At 45.3% G+C, this 20,902-nt stretch overlaps 1 long non-coding RNA gene and 2 pseudogenes across 3 annotated transcripts in view; 1 reads left to right on the forward strand and 2 right to left on the reverse strand.

Moving 5' to 3' along the window:
* LOC148004526 (uncharacterized) overlaps positions 1-20,902 on the forward strand; it is a 103,020-nt gene that overhangs the window by 62,421 nt on the left and 19,697 nt on the right. The gene's annotated exons all lie outside the window — the stretch shown is intronic.
* On the reverse strand, positions 5,790-11,384 carry LOC134479830 (putative sperm motility kinase W; annotated as a pseudogene). Its single transcript, XR_015624504.1, has 2 exons — positions 9,801-11,384; positions 5,790-5,938 (listed from the first exon to the last, which is right to left on the reverse strand). The product of XR_015624504.1 is annotated as a putative sperm motility kinase W, transcript variant X2 (transcript).
* Positions 12,114-14,425, reverse strand: LOC134479829 (nucleolar RNA helicase 2-like; annotated as a pseudogene).

Here is a 20,902-nt window from a genome sequence, read left to right on the forward strand (position 1 = left end):
CTAGAAAGTACTAGTCAATGACACAGTACATACATCATAGTGTTGAGCTGATGGCTGAATGGAAACACTGTCAGGTATAATATGGGGAGAAACTGAGAAGGCCAGAAAGGACACTCTACAAGATGTCAGCTTTGACCCTAGGTAAAATGAGAAGCTAAAGCCTCTAGTCACATATCTGACAGTTTTCAATGTTGAGCAGCGAGGTGGCCACTGGGAGAAATTCATGATCTTTAATTATAACTGTCAATTAGTACAGGAAACGTGACCTGGAGGGAGACTCTTCACAAAGGAATCCTCTAGATGATCCTTCTCCTGTGAGCAAGTCTGTAGAGAATCGATTTTATGATCTTAAATGACATGGGAAGTAACAAGAATTTTAGCAGTGCCACTCCCTAGTCTTAGGGAAAGACTTCATAAGAGCAGAGGCCTTTAGATGAGCACTAGCAAGCAAGCCTACATGCATGCATTAATTTCTCACACTCCTGCCTGTGGATAGAACATGGGTAGCCCCTTTGTAGTGCCTTAGCTACACTGTGCTAATGCAGTATACCAGGAAGTGTTAAGTCACTGGATTGAAATAAAACTAAAAATATTTTGTTTCAGATAATCACACTGACACTTAAAAACAACAACTCAGACAACAGTGGAAGTTATCTGGTGGTTCTCTTAGTCAAATTTATCAAACTGTAGCTACCAACTCTTGCTCGGTAGGACCAGGTGGACATGGCTTCATTCTCTATGAATGTCTGATCTCCATTCATATTCTAAGAAAACCAAGAGAAGAAGGCACTCTGCAACAGCTGGATACACAGATTTCCCACATTTAAGGAATAACCAATAACACAAAACGCCATCGCATTTGCTCTTGGACCTTTCCCAAGCCCTAACCAGCAGAAGAACTCTAGATCTTGGCACTGAAATGGATGACCTATATGACACTTGATGGTGGCAAACAGGGAAGGAAGGGGCCATACCATGTTGACCAGATATCCACACTGCAGATGCTTGTGACGATGCAGATGAGGTTGCTTGACACATTGTTGGTGCCCTCCTGTCTGCAGACAGAGGCTTTTGTTTGGCCTGCCTGGTAGCCATATTGAGCAACTTCTTGTGGGAAAGCACCAGGATCTGCAAGGGACAATTGAGAGTATGGAATACCATGGGATGATAAGGACAGCGTCCCCACTACTTCTTCACATAATGACACTGTACTGAGACTCTGGAGAGAAGATGTGTAAATAGAGGAGAGGGTGAGCATCCCAGGAAGACAGTCACAGGGTTCAAGTGCCCAGAAGTAGAGGACAGCAGAGGGTAGAACTTTAGAGGATATTCCCATGTTCCTACACAATCAGGTCAGTTCTGGTATTGAGTATTTAGTTCTAGTATTTAGAAAAGAATTAGAAAAGATAGAATCAAAGAAAAGTGTTTTTCTGTGCTGATAACTAATCACAAATTCTATAGTGCTGAAGGATACAGGGATGACTGGATCCAGTAGCCCCATCTTGTGCTGCTTCTAGGCATTACAGAAGGCCAGCTATTCATCACACTGTGTTAGTCAGATTCCCGTTTTACAGCACTAAGCACCCTCTATAGAAAAGGAAGCTGGATCCCAGAAGTCAATCAGAGTGGGAGAACGATCCTGAAGTGGTAGGCAGGACTGCAAACTGACCAGTGAATATCTGAGTGTTCAGGGAGAGCATTCATAACCTATGATGTTCAAAGAGTGAGGAGAAATCTGCCCACACCAAAGATCCTGAAGGGTCTCTTCATGGGACACGCCACCCAGGGAGCCCTCAGTCTCTATCAGCACTTCAGGGCTCTATTCATGCTAGGCCTACTAATTTGATGCTGGAACTAAAGGAACTTTGGGAAGTGGGTTGAGATCAATCACATAGTGAGAAATCCACATGGGACCTCCCCATCTTCCTCACCTGGTCTTTCCTTTGAAGTGTAGACACGGTCCTCTCTGAGACAGAATGTTCCAGGAGATTGTAAAGTGTATTTTTCCCATATTGAACTAGATTTTTAAATCAATAGCAGCAGTACCTACAATTGCAGTTCAAAATCAGAGGTCAAGTGGTTTTGCCTTCACTGAGAGATCAGGTCCAGACTTTCAGGTCAGACTCTGCTCACCAGTGACAAACAGGGAAAGACTTTGGTGCACAGCCTCGGGATTTGGGCTTCAGGCTGTGTTGCTTCAGTCAGAAAAGCATCATGGCCCTCGACTGCTTCATTGGATGTCAGAGTCATAGTTGGTGATATCTAAAAAGAGGACAGGGAAAGAATGTAAGAGAACAAAGGATTGAGCTAGGTCATTCCACCTGTAACAACCCAGTGTGTTATTTGTATAGCTAAGAAAATTCCTGGACAGTAAGAGTGTGTGCTGAGGGAGACTGAGTGTCTGCATGGGAGATAAAGCCAACTACAGTGCTGGTGTACAACCAAGGTTCAGGATTACCTCTGGTGACAGTTTTTATCTGCACTCCTTACCGGCTTAGAAACTGACATGCAAAATCAACGATGGTTAGCCACGTGCAGCAACATGGCCTGTTGTTTCTGGGATTCCTACACTGTCTCTATCAGGATGGCCTCCTCATCTTCTGACAATCCCACCACCAGCACAACAGTAGTGCACACTTCAGGCCTTTGGCAGGTGGCAATACCCAACACTCCCAGGGTCTGTGATCTGTGTGGAGAACAGCATTTCACTAAGAGATGAAACACAATAAATTTCCTTTTAGGGTGTCCATAAATATCTATCACAGTATCAAAGACACTCGTCAGGTCCAGTCATTCATGATGGCTGCCTGTCACATGGCTGCCATAGCCTTCCTTCTCATGCCTTCTTTCTCTCCAGGCTCAGTTCGACAGAGCTGTCTTCTCAGGGACAGTGTTTCCCAACAACCTGCACAAGGATGCGAACTGACAGTTTTATTACTGTTTTTACCTGTTTTGATGCAGACTTACCTCACCACCTCTGTCTTCCTGGATGTCCTGGACTCTGCCAGAGTGTCAGCTCCTTGGGCACAGCTTGTTTGTCACACTAATGCCACTGGGATCTGGCTTCTCCTGAGAGCCTTACACGTCACAATGCTTACTGAATGGCAACTGACAAAAGGACAGATGACACCAATTCACATAGACAGTTTACAAGCTGTGCTCACATCTAGAGTGAATCTACATCCTTACTCCTTGTTGGTAAGAATGACAGGACTGTGAAGAGAGCAATGGCTTCCATGATAGTACCTGAGGACTGGAGCAGGCAAAGTCCAGGACGTGAGGAACAGGTTGCATAGCAAAAACGTGGAACCCAGCTTTCTCAGACATCCCACAATTTGAACACCATCCCAAGTAAAAGCAGTGGTAGTGGTCAATGGTCCAGAGCCAGTGACTAACCTACAGAGGCCATCCTCTGTGCTCTTCAAGTCTCACGACTGGGAAGCAAAGCTGGGGAAGAGTCAGGGAGAAGTTGTTGTCATTGGCTAGCAGGGCTGTCACTAGGAAGACACCAGAATAGAATGAAGGTCTGAACAGGGCCTCAGGGATTATACCATGTAGCTTCCAGGTACAGTTTGGCCCCACATCACTTTTGCCTGCAGCCTCCCACGGTCACATTCCTCCTCTGCTTTCTGTTTCCTTGGTGACAGAAGGCTAGGTCTCCTACATGCACAACCATCATATGAGCTTGAAGGGCAGAACAACCTTGTCAAGGATACATGGGCTGAAAGAGGAGATGGTGACAACATTGCAGCTTGAACTGAAGGCAAACAGATCCAGCTACACTGTTCATGTCCAAGTTCACTCATACAGGCATTAGAGTGTTCAGCAGCCTCCCTTGTCTTCAGGCTCCACATCATGGCACCCTGTGTTCTATATGTACTCGGGCGTTCCTCTTGTATCTTTTTGTCCTAATGAGGACAAACTTCATTCCTTAGACCCCAGAGTCCATCCAATGTACTGTACATTCTCGCACACTGAAGTCCTCCAGAGCTGGATTCTGGACAGAATTCCTGGAGAGGCCTCAGAAATCTCTGTACAGTCTTGGCTTCTGATCACCAGAATATTAATTTGATTGGATCAGGGTTCCAAATGTCTGTTTTCTTCTCTTGACTCAGTTGAAGAGTATGGGGAATAGAATTAGCAGAGTGTTCCAGGCAGTTTAAGAAGTCTGTAGGAGCTAACCTGTTCAAGCTCCCTTAAAAGACAATGACAATGGAAAGGAGGAGGCCTCCTTGGCTTTCCTGTCTGCAGGGTTTCTCAACAGGGTTTCTCAGGAGTGACCTTCACTGATAAAGGTTATGTTTGGTTTAGCAGGAGGTGACCCTTGGGGCTCCTGATGGGGTTACAGGTCACCAGAACACCTGTCTCTTTATCCATCATAACTTTTGGCCTCTAGTGGTTTGGCAGTGTCCCTTGCTCTCAGAAAGTGTTCTAGTACTTGCAGACAGTATGTTTCACAGTGATTCAGGCCTTTGATGTTCTCTTTCAAACTGGGTGCCCTTCAAGAGTTCAACATATGTGCATGCTCGGGGCCTCTTCCTTCCTGATGAAATTCTCCACTCAGGAAAGATTCTGGTACAGGCAGACATCCTATTTCACAGTCTTTCGAGCTCAGAGGTTCTCTCAGAAACAGCATGACTTTTAAGTGGTCAGGATATATACACTATTTTTCTCATGTGGACAGATGTCCACATAGACAAGACTATTTCATTTCCTGGGTAATTACACAGAGTGAGGGATCTTTCTGTGCACCCCAGAAACTTACTACTCCCCTCTTCTGGTCAGATGCATCGTCCATCCAAACCTGGTGGATTCCTGCATGCTGGTGTTGATTCATATCCAGAAGGAACACTCAGCTCTCACCCTTGCAGTCCACCTCCTTTGAGGCCTGAGCATCTTAGTCAGTATTAAAAGGGAATTCAATTTTTTTTTGCACCCAGCATCCTACTCTCATAGTCCTCATGTCCTTAGTGTTCCCGCAGCGACATTAGCACAGTGTTGGGGCAGGCAGGTTGGTTCATATGGAGACAGGGGAATCCTCACATTATTGTTAAGGGCAGAATGGCACTGTTAGGTAGTCTATTGGCTCAAGTGCTTCTGCCGTAGATATGGACAAACACAGCTGCTCAGCCCATCCTGCAGCTGTCACAGGATCTTCCAGAGACTGTCCATCCTGAAGGTCCATACAGACAAATGAGGACATGGAGGTTCAGATGGACTTTTCATATGTGTTCCATGAATTGCGGAACAAGATTCAGATCAGAGCATGGGAAGGAAAGGTCTTCATCCAGATAGGAGATAGAAGGAATTGGAGAATGAAGATAAACGAGGACCAGCTTATGTATCCTATCAGAATGAGTGTTATTTGGTCTTGAGGTACAGGGATCGAAGGCTTCTCACATCTTCTCACCTGATTTCAGATGGTTTGGGTGGCTACCAAAGAGGCCCTGTTCTTGTGAATCAAGTTTGTGTGGATAATCCTCTATCATTATGTACATACTTCATTAGGGGATAGGCTGTTGTTTTACTGTTTGGGCGTACGGAACTAAAGTGTGGGAACCAGTCTCTCCCTGGTCTACAGATGCTGGTGTCCATTCTTGGCAGATGCTCCACAGTGATAGAGGAATCACAGAGCTCTGGCCATTGGTGTTCTTCTGAGATGCAGGGAGACTTTGAGGGGGCCCATTAGATAGTTGACCATTTTTCCTCTGCCAGGCATAGATCATCACTATAGATTTCATATGGATACTTGTCCCTGCGAACAGCAGTCTCAGTTTTTCCTGCATACCTTGCTCAGGTAGGAGGATTTTAGTTTGTGTTTTCAGTCCAGTGTTGCTAATTTGAGTTGGGATCCTTAGCAACAATGAGCCACTGTCCTTGTACTCAGGAATCCATGACTATCCTGGCCTCAAATGCACCATTATCTGCAGGAGGGAAGCTGAAGGAGGGAAAGAAATTAGTTGTGAGGGGGACTTCAACCCAGGTTTCCAGGACAATGACAGAATAATCCTTTCTCAGAACCTCCGACTGAATGAGACCTCCCTTTGTAGATTATAACTAGGGGAACTGCGAAAGCACTCAGGAGGGAAGGACACTAGAGCAAGTGCAGAGAAGGGAGAAGTTATGGATCCTTTCCCTTTTCCTGAATGACTAAAGACTGCACTTGAGAGAGCCAGAGGCCATTAAGAACTGCTAAGGCCATTGACTGCTGGATGTCAGGATGTTGTGTATCAGGAAGCTAATGGATCAGCATGTCCTTTAGGGTGAGAGGGAAGAGTCCACATGTGTTGTTGGGCTTTGTCTCATGCTGACTCTGGGATACAGAGAGTGCAGACACTCTATGTACTGTCTGAATTTAGGTTCCAGAGGGAATCTATTGACCATCATCTGCAGATAAACACAGCAGCTACAAATCATAGAACTTAAACAAATGGAGGATAGAATTGATGAGGAGATGGTGAGTGGCTGAGACACCTAATAGATACCCGAGTGAAAGTGTGAAATAAGACAAATTCAAGTTTTCCACAGATCCAAGTGACCCGGACAAGTGCACACCCTGATGTGACTGACATGCCAGAAAGGGATTGCCCCTCCCCATATGGGTTGGACACTTTCCTGGAAATTTGGTCAACTTTAGGCCATTGGGATGGAAATATTTGTTTATATTATGCCACTGCCTAATTGTCCACTGCATTTATAGTACATTTTCTTGATTAATGACTAAGTGTGTAGGGATGTATGAATGGTAGCTCATCTGGCAGTAGGAAAGAGGTCAAGGAAATCATTGTGAAGAAGCCAGTAAAGAGCACCAGTCATGACCTCTATTCTTGTTTCTGCCTCTAAATATCTACCTTCAGTTACTATGACTTCCCTCATTATATTTACATACATCAGTTTTAAATTACACAACAGTTTCCTCCACAGCCAAGCAAGACCCACTGCTCTCTGTTCCTGGCAGCAATGAAGACAAAAACATTTGGTGAACACTTGTTGGACTGTGGCTCCAGCTCAGGGCAGCCTAATCCCAGAAGATTCATAGTAGCTTCCTAACTTATTGAAAATTCTCAGCTGGAGAAATCTAAGGAGACCATGGATAGATGGTGAAACGTGAGAGAAAAAGCCAAGTCAGTATAACTGGGCCGCTTTTCAGCTATACTTTAGAGTAGAAAGATATTTCTATGACACTGAAAATGTTGTCTTGAGGTTATGGAGCCATTGATTTGGATGGGAAGCACGAACACACACACACACACATACACACACACACACACACACACACACACACACACACACACACACACACAGAGAGAGAGAGAGATCCATAGAGGTGCCTGGTGACACTTTTTACTTAGAACCACCACTGAGTTTGAAACGCCTACAGGTGCATGTGAAGGAAGGTTGGGGCCTCTAGACTCTGGGATGCCACCATGAGCCCCATTTCTATTTGACTCTGTTCTTTTCCTCTGTTCTCTTCACTATCTTATCCTTTCCAATCCTTAGGACTCAGGAGAGTGCACCCCTCAGGTCTTTTCCATGTGTGGACCTTCAAGACTGAGAGAGCCTGAAAGTCAAGAGGAATTTCAGGAGTTTTCACCTAAAGGAGAAACTTACAGTTTATTCTTAAGTGACTCAAAACACCGCACTATCAGAAAAAGACACCATCATATGCATCATATACAGAGATTGATGCTGGCTGTAGGTCACACAGCTTCCACCATGGCCCTCTGTGCCTTCTATTAGTTTCTTCCAGGGTCTCTCCTGCTGTAACTCTCACAAAAGTGTCTCTTCTGATGCCCTGGACTACCATGCATGCTCTTTTGTCTCTTACCAAGTTAGTTGTTTTCATGCAGAACTACACCATCATTTTTGTCTTCCTGATTTTCCTGGATTCTGCCAGGTTATCTGCTGCTTGGGGACAGATAGGTCTTCAGGCCTAAAGATCCCTGGACCCAGGAGTGAGTGAAGGCTTGGGACAGAGCACATTTTTATTCAATGACTTCTGACTGGATAACTGATCATAGCATGACACAGAGTAAACCCAGAGCACAGGATTGAATCTCAGATCTCATTTTGACACTGGAAGACTTGTTCCAGTTAGGAAAGAATGACGTGAGGCCTATGAAAGAAGACTTAACTTTAGCAATGAAGTGGACACACAGATGCTGTAGGGGAAGAACTTGAACATGCTCTGCCCAGAATGCAAAGAGCAAGCTGGATGGCTAGGACATTGAACCCTAACCATGACGAAGAGCCCACACCCTGGCAACAAAATCCCATGGAAATGCAGGGACATATGTCATGAGGCTAACCTCTGACAAATGAGGAGAGTCCCAGCTCCAGGCTCTTCAGATGTGGAAGAGGACTGAGTGTCAGAAAGATGGCAAATGCTTAGGGAGCAACCCTTCTAGTTTCCCAGGCTTAGCCGCTTTGAGGTTCACTCACAAGTTTTGCATCTTTCTTGGACACAGTGAGAGAGATGCGCTGGGTGCCTACTCTTATCCTTCCCACAGAAGAGCAGGTCACACAAGCCGAGTGATCTCCATGATAGAAGCACTGTGTATTATTCTCTAAATCTCCGTGTGGCATCCTTCAGCCCAGCACTGAGACTCATACTAGACATGGTAGACAGAAGCCTGGATTTTCCAAAGCTGGAGCACTTTTGGAATGTGCTTCACGATCACATCGTGGAGGCACTTAAGCTCTCACACCTGAAGCCCACTTCCCATGTCCCTCAAGTCTACTGCTGTCTGCTGCATACAGTGCCCCAAGCCTACTACAGTAGATTCTCAAGAGGATGGCTAGTTCAAAGAAATTCGAGCTTTAGAGTGAGACCTCAGTGAGTTTGGTTTGTATGAAATACTGGGAAGGTGTGTCCTAGGTATGTAGCACATGTGGGAACGTGAATAGATGTCACTTTGAATGCCCAGTGGCCTGATCAGGAGCTGACCAAGCCAGCACATGCACTGCAGCTTAGGGAAAGCAGCAAGAACAGAGTTGTGGACTGAAACTTCCCATTTCTGCTCCTTGTGAACTATGGAGCAGGCATTTGCTGTACTCACAGGGAACATAGGTCTCCTTGTTGGTAGCATACCAAATGATGGGAGGAAAAGAAACCTAGGAGCCCATGGGTCTGTGTCCCGGGACATTCAGTTTGAGGTTTAGTTGCCTTGAGCCTGGTAGCAAGGAAGATCCCCTACCAGCTATTCAGCCCTGGTTAGTAGATGGTAAGTAAGACTATCATGACACTATACGTCCAATCTCTGAATGCCAGATTGGAACTTCTGGTGACACTGACCCCTCTCTGCTGCATGCAGGATACATAAGAACTGGGTATCCACAGCTGAATCCCAATGTATTCATTCAAGCAGCATTGTCAGACCTCACAGGACTCAGTACACTCCGCCTGTCCAGTTCAATTGTAGGGAGACATGGAGGTGGCCCCTTAGTACTTTGACCACTGTCACTCTGCCAGGCACTAGGTCCCTAAGCAGAATCTCTATCTGAATATGTTCCCCATAGAGAACAGCCTTATATGCACCCTTTCAGACTGGCTGTACCCACAATCACTTGCTGATTATTGCTAGTTTGTTTACATCAGCACCACCTAGGAATTCTCTAAAAAAATTTCTTCCTCAGATGGTACGGAAATGAGCATGGTTTTATCCAGCTGGAGTAGACATACTTCTCCCCAACCCAAGAGACCCCATGTATACTCTTCTGATATTTCCAGTGAGAATACATGAGTAAAGACAGAGACAATAAAATTCAGAGTGGAGATGCACCCTCCCACATTAGCTTACCTTTTATATGGTACTGCTTGCTGCCTTTTTCAGGGGGGCCACTCTCTTGGAGGATCTATGCTGGGGTTTTTTCTTTGGAGCCCGAGGGAGGCAGCAAAGTCTTGAGAGACAGTCCCTGATTCCTTTGCGGAGTCTCTTAAACCATCCCATCGTCTGAGGGGGAGATGACGTATTCATCTCAATGTCCTGCTTATGTGGCAGGATTATTTCAACTCCCAACATGTTGTTGTAGACGCATGGGGAAGCCACAGGTCTTGAGTGGAGGGCACGGGTAGAAGTGCTTCTCTGCTTCTTAGGATAGTATACCGCAATGGGAGGCATGGAGACACACCTGCCCATATTGAGTCCTGATAGAATCAGGTCAAGAGGATTCTGTTCCCTTGAGGGCTGTCTATGGAGGAGGCCAAAGTTGGGCTCACTGGCCCTTCTCCTGAGAGGAAGGCCAAAGATAGAGGGATGTGCTGGTGATGGGGGTGGCGGAGGGCACGGATCCCCAGGCTTGGTTTGAGTGATAGATGCAAGATCATACCCTTCGCTTACATGATTTTTTAAGCTCAAATATGCCCCCATTGGCTCATCGTATCTTTTCTTTTGGAGGGATTCCAAGATGTCCTTGGCATTATACCCCATGCCACACAGCATTTCTATAATTTTGTAATCTGGGTCAGTCATTGTCGGGATTTTAAACTCGCATTTCTTGATCCATGGGTGATTTTCAATTTCCTCTATAGAGGGCCTCATTTCTGGGGAAACCGTGAAGATTTGATGTATCAGGTTTTCGAGTTGCCCAGACAGGTGATGTGGAACGGTATAGGTCCCCGTTGTAATCTTTTGCTCAATCTCATTGATGGTGTTTCCTCTGAATGGAAAGTAGCCAGTGGTGATGAAATATAGGAGTACGCCCAAACTCCACACATCAGAACTCTTGCCATCATATGGCTGCCGTAATACCAGTTCAGGGGCATTAAAGCCCCTGGTTCCACAGTGCCTACTCAGTAATGTACCAGGTCTGCATTTGACTGCCAGGCCAAAGTCGATCAGCTTAACATTGCCCTCTCCATCTATCAGTATATTCTGTGGCTTGATGTCGCGATGGACAATGTCCAGACTATGGCAATGTCTTATGGCAGATACGATCTGTCCGAACATTTTCTTCGCCTTTTCTTCTGGCAGCGGACCCTCCTCACTTATTAGTTCTACTAAGTTGCCTCCTGGAGCATATTGTAAAATAAAATGAATCTGGTTCGCTGTAACCAGGATCTGGAAGAGGGAAATTATATTTGGATGGTGCAGTAACTCCAAAGTGGTCATTTCGGACAGAATTGCCCTGATGGTCTTCTTGCTGATCTCTACCGTTTTGATGGCAACCAGGGCCTGTGTTCTCCGGTGCCAGGCCAATTTCACACTGCCATATGAACCCTGGCCAAGAAAGAATGCCACCCTATACTGACTGCCCAACGTCTTTTTAATAGAAGTGATGTCCATCCCTGTGATCTGGTGAACACAGGTTGCGAGTTACAATAACCAGTCAACTAACAAAATACACAGCTATCAAGGAGTCCCACAGGTCAACGTTAACCCGCTCCCTGGTCCTTATGGACAAATTCAACAGGTTGGCCCACTGTCTTATACAGAGGACACTCATTCTTACATCACAGTGGTTCTTTGTGAGGTCACAGCATGAAATGCACCAAACAGACAAGGCTGTAAACCATAGTGGCTGTCTCCACTCTGGGCCTCAGGGAACTTTCCATTCTTGTGAAAAGGAAACTAGCCTCTCTGAGCTTCTTTCAGCAGATCAAAGAGTCAGTATTTACTGTTTAGCAATTACAGGCAGTACTGTGCTGCACAGGGAAGTGCATTAAAGCTTCAACCTGGTGTTGGGGATTTAGCTCAGTGGTAGAGTGCTTGCATAGGAAGTGCAAGGCCCTGGGTTCGGTCCCCAGCTCTGAAAAAAAAGAAAAAAAAAAAGCTGTAACCTAAGAGAGACTTTGATCACCTCTCCAGCTGCTCTATTGGCCCCTGAGGCTCTGGTTAGAGGAGCAGCACCTGGGAAGTGCATTGAGGGTCCAATATCAGATCGATTATTTTGTCCTCCTCACATTATGTATGCATTCATTCGTTCATTCATTCATTCATCCATCCATTCCTATTTCTTTCTAAAAGTAAGACAGAATGACGGTTACTCAGACAGTTCAGAAGCCTCTCTGCAAGGAAGGGGAGCTGGTAAATCATCTAAAAGGAATGAAGCACTGGGGACTTGAGAGCAGGAGGGACCCTGAGGTGCCCATTGTGAAGAGTTTCTTCTTGGCTCTACTCACTGACCCAATACTTTAGTATAAACTCCACTTCTGGCCTTTGATTGTGGATCTGGTACCTTTTGTTGTCACCTCTTGGTCATTGTCCTCTGAAGTTTCTACTTCCTCCTTGCTGTCCCTGCCCTGATCCAGGAAGTTCCTGCTTCCACCCTGCTGTCCCATGAAATCACCATGGCTGCCATCTGCTGCCCCTGCCCCCTTGATATCTTTCTGGGGGTCCTTTCAGCTCTGGCTCCTCAGTGGCCACGGTGAGCTGCCAGCATCTCCAACCGTGCCACTTCACCTGTGTTTCTGTGTCTGCTTCAGTGCAGACATCAAAACAAACTTCCAGTTTTCCTTTGAGGAAGACCATCCCCTTTATTTTGGCATCGATGTTCTTGCCTAGCTGCTCCTCAAGTTCCTTCCAAGCATAGCTCAGTTGGACATCTCAACAAAGCACTGCAGTTACATGGTCTCAAAGGCTGCTGGGCAGTGGATCAGGGAGCACTGGTCGACCGATGTGGCCCCTGATCTGTGGAGATAGAGCAGCTACCAGGTCTCTACAGCTCCTTTCTCCTCAGTCAGCGTCTCAGCTGACCGCTTGAAATGGCCAACGGCAGTGGGGGCAGAGTCCAATAGTCTGATGGCATCTTTGCTGGAGGCTTTCATTATTTGTTTCAGAAGGAAGACCTATTCGTTCAAATTTAGTGCTGGCTTTCCGCTCCACCTGGGGTAACTGGTACTCTTCTTTGGTAAAAGCAGTTCAAACCCCTATCCTTCCAGCTCTGCCTCTTCTTCTTGAAAGATCAAAGACTCCATTTCCATTGGTGTACATCTATGAACAACCAGGTCACCCTCGGGGATGTCTAACCCACTTGCAGCCAGTAAACCCACAAAATTGCCATTTCAGCACCTTTCAGGGTGATTTCCTTTTGCTTCTGCAGAATGTCCCCATGTAAGGACTGGGCATTCCTGCTTTATGCATGTGTTTTGTGACAGCTCCTGCCACTGTTCGTGGATTCACAGAAGTTGAACATGTCCCCTTGAGGACCACTGTAGCCTCGGAACACATCCCCACTCACCACTGTCCTCTCTGTCTCCTGTGCTCCACAGTTAATGCTGCTTTCTGAGTCTTTTCCCAATCAGGTCCACCCGTTCATACGTAGGTTTTGTATATTTTTAGCAACATTAAATACCCAATGAGACCATGTTGCAGAGAAAAAGCAATGTTTGGGGGTTGCCTTCAAAATCATTATTGTATGCAATACATAAAATTTCTTCCACTTGATCTTCAAAACCAGTATCTAACATCTGGTCATCTTCATCCAGGACAACATGTTAAAGTTTGGTGAGATCTAGCTTGCCATTCTGCAAGTGATCCTCAATATGAGCTGGGGTCCCAACCAGGATATCAATCCCACTCTGCACTTGTTCTCGTTTAACACCATAGGGAGTTTCACCATAAAAAACACTGATAGCTTTTATCGATGTCACTGAAGTCTTTGGTCATTTGATTTGCTAATTCTCTTGTAGGTGCAGCACTAGTATCTGATTGGCTTGGCCTCTCTTCCTCTCTTGAAGTCCACCTTTAAGTTACCCAATCAAAGGGACGGCAAAGGAGAAGGTCTTCCTGCTTACTGTCCATGCCTGGGCAATGAAGTCTGTCTCACTGTATACATGACGGAATGTCTTGGTTTTTAGAAAAAACGGGAAGTAAACCCCTCAAGCTTTGAGCTTTGAGAAGCTTGACAGTCTCTTCGGGTATGGGAAAATTAGAGAGAATCCTTTCTTCTCCATGAGTATTTCCTTTTCTATCTCATTACTATTTTCTTCCCCAGGAGCATCCCTGGAGTTGGAGTTTGGTTCGGAATGGGAGAGGACATTCTTGAGCCTGGGCTGTTCTCTCCCTTGTCTCATTAACTTCTTTCCCTTTCTTCTTCTCCTTGGGCTTGGGCATGTCTGCCTCTGCTTCAGAAACTTCCTGGTTTTTGTCTCTGTTTTATTTTTTTCCCATTGGCTGTTTTCTTCTCAAGGGACTCCTTTTCTTCTGGGATGTTTTGCTTTTACAAGCATTGTGGTCTTGAGGCTCATCCTCCTTCTTGGCCTTGTTGGATTTAGCAGAACACACATCAACTTCAGAAGGCCCTTTCTCTTTCACTGTTTTTGCTTTGGAGGAACAAGTCTTTTCCATTCCTTTCGTTGCTTCTTCTGTCTTCGATTTTGGCTTCTCCTTTCTACTTTTCCTCCTGCTTGCGTTGGCAGCATCTCCTCTTTCAGAGAACAGAGGAGTTGTGGTCATCAAAGTCCTTCAACATAGACAGGAGAACAAAAGGTGACTTTGCGATGCTGGAGTTTATGCAGAAAGATGTCTAGCCATGAAACAACACGAGAGCAAGGTGCATTCTCGGTTCTTTCCCAGGCCATATCACTTAAGTTCCAGCTGCTGGACCTTGGAGATAAGCACATCCAGATGAACACTAGGAGTTCAGCTTCAGCTTGTTTGGGAGCAACAGGACTTCTCAGTGAATATCTCTTTGGTGGCTCCAGGTGGAAAAGTCAGACCCCTTTATTTGTACCTCATGCAACATGGGATCTGAAGAGGTAGAATGCTTCCTCCCTAGGTATATGCACACTGGTACAAGACTGACATGCTGTCATGTTTGTCAAGGAAAAGGTGTGTGTGCCTTTGCCTGTTTAAGAGGACAATGCTTCTGGTAGCTTTTCATAGGGATCCTCTAACTTGTTGACTTGGCATGATTTGAATTCTCCCAGGTCCTCAATCTACGAAGTGTTGATATAAGCCACTGGTGTGGGGATTGCCTATTGCTCCCTCCATGATGTTAATACCAAGGCTTTTTTAAAAAAGTCAAAGCCATAAGACCCTGTCTTTTAAAGCCTTTTGCTGGGTGACCTAGTCTTTTCCCACCAGATGTTCTAAATCCCAAGACAACAACTCAGGTAGAGCAGGTGCTGATGGGATATTCCAAGTATGAGATGGTTGTGAGCCTGGATCCAGAGATCTACTGTGCCTGTCACCTTGAAACAGTTTCATGACTCACAGACACCTGGTGTGGTTCACCCCAATAGGGCTGCACTCACTCAGAAGGCCATCTTACAGGGGCTTTGTTCTAATCTATTTTTGAGCAGAGTCTGAGTGAAGAGTTTACCCTCTTTGAAGACTTGGGCTTGTAGGTATTCTATCCACATGTCTGCAAGGGCTCAGTGGATTGGGCTCTACCTGCTAAGGCATCCATAGGGTCAGTAACCATATGGACTTCTTGGGCTTTGTCTTCTTTTGCTAGATTATTTGGAAAACATGTCCATCTGTCTCTGTATATAGAGAAGTAGGAAGCCATGATTTGCTTTGTATTCTGGTCTTCACCCTGGCTTGGATCCTTAACCTAAAGCAACCATTCCAAGTGGTAACTCCATAGTGACATCCAGGGGGTCATGAAAGTTGGAGAAGGGATAGGACACAGATTAGTGGTTGAGAATGTATTCTCAGAACTCAAGAGGGCATCTCATACCCCCAGACTCATTCTTACCATAGTGCCTAGGTCTGGTTTAGCTTTCATTCTCGATACAAGATGCTGTCTCAGCAGGAACTTTGTGCCCTTTCTGAGGTAAGACCCACCTGCCTTGTGGGGAGCCTTCTTTTATGAATGCCTGACTGTCCGGTAGAGTCAATCAGACCGGGGTCTACTAGCAGATTTCCTGATTTGCTGATACATGGAAGGTTATGAGGGACACACTTGAAGCTCATGTTGAGGGGATCAATGTTTGTTAATGTTAGAGGAAGGAACAGAAAGGAATAGGTGAGCCTTGAGATGCTAAGTAATATTTAATATATATAAGGCATTGTCTCTGTGGGCTTGGAACTTTGTTTCCCATGATTCTATAAACTATTGTCAAGTCCAGGAGAACCTGGAGACTCGTGTAGTATGGACTGAGCAGCCCTAACCATTTTGTTCTTTGTTTAATTTCTTTTATTTATTCTATTCATTCACATGTCAAATGCTATCTCACATCCAGGTTACCCTTCCATAATCCCCATCCCACATCTGCCCTCAAAGCCCTCTGCTATGTCTATATGTAGGTGCTCGCCCACCCCCCCACCCCCTCCCACTTCTCCGGTTTCTCCCTGTGCTGGGGGAATCAAACCTCTAGAAGACCAAGGGGCTACCCTCCCATTGCTGTCAGGCAATTCTCTTCTCTAATAAATAGATATTTGGAGCTATGGATCCCTCCCTGTACACACCGTGTTCAGTGATTAAGACTCTGGGGCTTCTGGGTTGTTAGTTAGGCCAATGTTTTTCTTCCTATTGGGTTACAATAACCCTCTCCTTCTGTAGTCCCTGTGACAGCTGCTCCACCAGGGTCCCTGAGTTCAGTCTGATGGTTAGCTCCAAGCTTCCACATCTGCATTGCTTAGTTGATAACCAAGCCTCCCAAGAATCAGTCAAACCAGGATTCTGTTAGCAAGCGCCTCATGACAAAGACAACAGTTTCAGGTTTGGTGTCTGCACACAGTGTGGATTCCCAGGTAGGAAAGTTCCTTGAGGACCCTTCCTTCAGTCTCTGCTCCATATTTTGTCCTTGTTCTTTCTTTGGACAGGAACATTTCTGGGTAAAATACTTTTGAGATGGGCAGGCTCAGTCCTCCATTGGGGACTGTGCCTATATACTGGAGGTGGTCTCTTCAGGATCTATGTCCCTGTTCTCTGCACATTTAGGCTAAAGCCATTCTCAGTGGTCCTAGTAGCCGCTCATTTCCTGGTCTGTGGGACCCTCAGTGGCCATCTCCAGTTTGTAATCCCTGTTACATATTTTTATCCATTTCCTAAACCTCTCTTCCTCTTTACCATCTCCTCCACTATCTTATATTGCCCCCTTATTTCCTCCTCCTCCTGTCTCCCTCCCTGGTCCCCTTATTCCTCCACCTCCTGCAATAATCCTGTAACCTCCTCAATGCAGATCTGAAGCATCCAACCCTGGTCTTCCTTCCTCCTTAGCTCCATATGGTCTGTGGGTTTTATCATGGGTATTGTGAGCTTTTTGGATAATATCCTCTTTTCAGTGAGTACAAAGTGTGTGGGTTTTTTGTGACTGGGTTACCTCACTTAGCATGATATTTTCTAGCTCCATCCATTTGCCTGGGAATTTTATGAAGTCATTGTATTTAATAACTGACTAGTATTCTACTGTGTAAATGGACCACATTTTCTGCATCCATTCTGCTACTGAGGGACTTTTGGTTTGTTTCCAGCTTGGCTGTTACAAATAAGGGATTTATCAATATAGTGGAACATGTGTCCTTGCTATATGTAGGGAACTTTTGTGTATGTGCCCAGGAGAGGTATCCTTTGTCTCTGAGAGTTATATTCTGTCTTTCCAGTAATCCCCTCTCTCAACATAGAAGGCTGCTGGACATTTTGCCAGACAGACACACATACTCTGCTCTCCTCTCTAGGGACAGTTAGCTCTCATTGTCTTTTCAGTCTCATCACAGGCACCGATGGTCACATTTCAAGCTTTTTTTCCTGTCCCAGTCCAGGAGGATTTGGATCTTTCTTGCATGAACTCTGTTCTCTCCTCAATTAACCATATCCTGTTTCTTCAGCCAGCTGAGAAGATGCCAGAGCCACTACATGTACCCTAGCCTCAGCAGACAGGCCTTGCCATACTTTCAGAGTCCTCTGCCTATCACAAAGTCACTTGTTGTTCTTGTCGTCATCGTTGTTGTTGTTGTCGTTGTCATTGTCGTTGTTGTTGTTGTTGTCGTTGTTGTTGTTGTCGTTGTCGTCGTTGTTGTTGTTAAGAAATATCCCTAGCTCACCTGTTGTTGTCCTCCCTCAGTCACCTCTTCACTGTGACCAAAATGGCAGGAGGAAAGTAAACACTCTGCTGAGCCATCTGTGTCTGTCCACCAAGTTTACCCTTCTATTCCTAATGGGCCCTGTTTACAGGGGCTGAGGTCTGCAGTTGCCATTCTTTACTGTTGTGTGTCTCCGTTCTCAGTTCTAACAAGGCTACGTAAAGTACACTGGGGTGGAGTAGGTAAGGCAGTAACCTGAGACGTGGAGCTGAGATACTGTGGCCTCAGCTCATGCTCCATAAAGGATGCAGCCATTTGGCCCCATGGAGAACAGGAACACTAGATGTTGCCTTGTCCAGCAACCCCTCAAGCCTATTTCTGCTGGAGTAAGGGAGGCCCCAGCCTGCCTAGGGGGAATGTGGTTCAAAATGAACATCATTTATATTATGGTTCCATAAAGAGTCGGTTCATGTATTCAAATGTTTGGAAATGAGTGGTCAGAATTGTCAGTGAACTTTACTCAATACATTTTGAGTCCCTTAAACTCAGGCAAGGAAAATCAGACCTGTATATTCCCTGAGATCTTCAGGGGTCCCAGTGTCTGTCTAATGGAAAACATTCTACAGGAACATGGAAGGATTTCTAAAGCAGGTTATGTATATTAGGAGGGTTAATTTAGGAATATCTGAATACAGAGGGCACTTGGCTCCTAAAAGTGGGAGTAAGTCTTTTACTATGTGGCAGTTCTCCATAGGTATTTTCCCATCTCCTTGGTCGATGCCTCCATTGGTGAGACAAACTTAGCGACAATCCAAGAGTCACCACTGGACCTCTGGATGAGCCCAGCTGTTTGAGAAGAGCTTCGGAACATACAATATTGACACCAACTGCCATCCTATCTGTACATTGGCATTTCTCTCCAAATGCCTTTTTATTGTACAATGAGAATCTCTCTCCAACTGCCTACCTCCCTGTACATATGGAATCTGTTGTCAACTGCCATCTTTTTTGAACATAGACTGTCTATCTGCAATTACGTTCCTCCCCAAATAGAGGGCATCTCTCGAAACCTGCCTTCCTCCGAGGACATAGAGTAACTCTGAGCAATTGCATCCCTTGACTGCCTCTAAAATTCTTAAGTGGAAGAAAAAATAGTCTTGGGGCCCAGAACCAATATCTCAAAATTGACATCTCTCTAAACCATTCAGATGAACTGTAAGGACAGTAGAAGATAGGAAAATTCAGTCTGATTAAATCAGGGTAGAATTATCCCCAGTTTCTTACAAAGTTAGGTAGGGGTATGTCAGGTAGTGACTTGGAGATATTTGTGTAGAGATAGGAGTATCTGATAGAATCTGTACATTATGTCCAGTTCTGAGGGACCCTGTCTGACAAACGAGCAAAGTTCAATGATGAGAACATATATAATTGAAAAATTAATAGATCAGGAAGAAGGCGTGGGAAGCAAGGGTTAAATAGTGTAGTCATCCAAGAAACCTAACCTTATGGCCAGCACCACAGGAAAAAACAACTCAGGAGTCAGTACGTGATACTTTTTCTAATTGGCCAGGGTGCATTTGAGATCATGAATCCTGCCTGCCACATAAAAACACAGGCCTTAGTGATTATAAAACTATAGAGGTCATCAAATACCTCATTGGAAGGATCCAGTCACAAATATAAACTATGAAAACACTATACCATTCTAACATCAAGAGCCTCTATCAGGTTCTAGGAACGTCAATTCAGATCCATCTACTTTCTGAGAATGCTCTAGAAGAAAACGTCCTTGACCAAAGAGTGGAGGGGGGCATGTTGCAGAAGGAAGATCATAGAAAATACTTGGACACTTATGGGCATCAATAAAGTACTGCCACAAAAATTGAACTTGTCCATCCACACATAAAATTCCAGAATATCCACAAAGATGCAGTGGATAATGTAAAATTCATGGACATCACCAGCCCATCAATGCAGACACAGCCCCTCACTGAAATGGCAGCATAGGACCAAGGATTTTATGCTACAGCGCTCACACTAGGAGAGCCACAGGATGGCAAAGAGGCAAATGGGTTGAGTGTGGGCAAACTACTCCATTATATCACCACAGGGTCCAATTTCTTCAGTGGAAGGACCACGAAAGAGATCAGAAATAGATTATCACAGGGCCCTATGACATTGCAACTCACGTCTGGCACCCGGAAACCTAATCCACCAAATCCTTACAGTTCGCCCAGAGATGAGGCCCTCTATTGAGAACATTGAGACATTTTTGTGTAATGAGAGGAAATGTGAAGTACTTATCTCGATTGTCACCTATCCAGATTCTCAAACTGTAGACGTGCTCTGAGGTATGGAATTTTATCGTTGCAGGAAATTAAATCCTTGAACAAGTAAAACGACAGCAAAATGTTGGGGGACATATTTAAATTTAAAAGAACAGGAACAGAGGGCACTTGAGCATGGATCTAAGACTTTTGTCATTACTGGGCTTACATGCCCTATGCCACCCAAATCATGAGCACATCCATTTATTCTCTTCTTCCACCAAAGAGAAAGGGGAGTAACCCCAACTTTGGCCTCATCCATATCCAGCCCTAGGAGAGCATTGGCCTGTTGCCCTGACACAATAAGGCCAGTAGTGGCAAGAAGTGCTTCCATGCCTGCCACTACATTACAGTGTCCCAAGAGGAGGAGCACAGAGACTGCCTGTGCCCTCCATTCTGGAGATGTGTCTACCCACTGAGTCCACATCAGCATACCAGAAGAGCAAATGCCCCTGCAGTCTAAGGAATTCTTAGACAAGGAGCTCTAAGTAAACCCTCAGAGGATTGAGTGCTTCAAGGGACTAGACAAGAATATCAGGGTTTTCCTGTCAAGAATCTGCTGTGTTAAGGAGTCTGTGAAGATGAAAGCCTACTATGTAACTTTCAAAAATATGGATCTTATGAAAGAAGCAGGACCCAGAACCCCATGAGTTTCTAGGCAAG

This window comes from Rattus norvegicus, chromosome 7 (genome assembly GCF_021556685.1).
Source record: "Rattus norvegicus strain SHRSP/BbbUtx chromosome 7, alternate assembly SHRSP_T2T, whole genome shotgun sequence".
In the NCBI taxonomy this organism is placed as follows: Eukaryota; Metazoa; Chordata; class Mammalia; order Rodentia; family Muridae; genus Rattus; species Rattus norvegicus.